This window comes from Nanorana parkeri, unplaced genomic scaffold (genome assembly GCF_000935625.1).
Source record: "Nanorana parkeri isolate BGI_ZX_2015 unplaced genomic scaffold, ASM93562v1 scaffold97, whole genome shotgun sequence".
NCBI classification, from domain to species: Eukaryota; Metazoa; Chordata; class Amphibia; order Anura; family Dicroglossidae; genus Nanorana; species Nanorana parkeri.
In genome coordinates, this window is record NW_017306365.1 from 732,915 (window position 1) to 733,447 (window position 533).

The 533-nt window shown below is 34.0% G+C and overlaps 1 protein-coding gene across 1 annotated transcript in view; it reads left to right on the forward strand.

Annotated features, from left to right (window-relative positions):
- The window catches only part of MYO9A (myosin IXA), a 115,024-nt gene that overhangs the window by 102,931 nt on the left and 11,560 nt on the right, over positions 1–533 (forward strand). The gene's annotated exons all lie outside the window — the stretch shown is intronic.

The following is a 533-nucleotide window of genomic DNA, read 5'->3' on the forward strand; positions in this document are numbered from 1 at the left end:
AATAATAATAATAATTTATATAAATATATTGTGTAATAATGAATTCCTATAATGAGTATTATAATTATGTGTATTTACCTACTGGCTATCAGAGTACATTAGGGAACATCTATCAAGCAAGTTAGTGACATAATTAGGCTGCCTCTCCTTCACAAATGTCTCTGAGACAGGTTTACAAACCTGCACGTCTATATTCCTGGGCAGCCAAGTAGGACAGTTTGAAAGGTTTTAAGACAGATTTATTACTGAAGATGTGACTGATTTGCACTCGCATAAGTCACGTAATTAAGAAGTGGTCACGGTCAGGTTTTATTTTTTCTCGGGGCTTCTATAGAGCAGCTGAGGAAGGAATTAATGACTGATGCTATGCAATCTTGTTAAAAATCTTTCTCACTGCCCGTGTTGCTCATGTTTTGCAATGAAAAGAATTGATAAATGTGCCCAATTCTTTTATTTTATCATGTTTTTGTAAGACAGTGACTATGTCTCTGACAACAAAAATAATTAGTTATATTGAGCTATGTCTTTTGTCC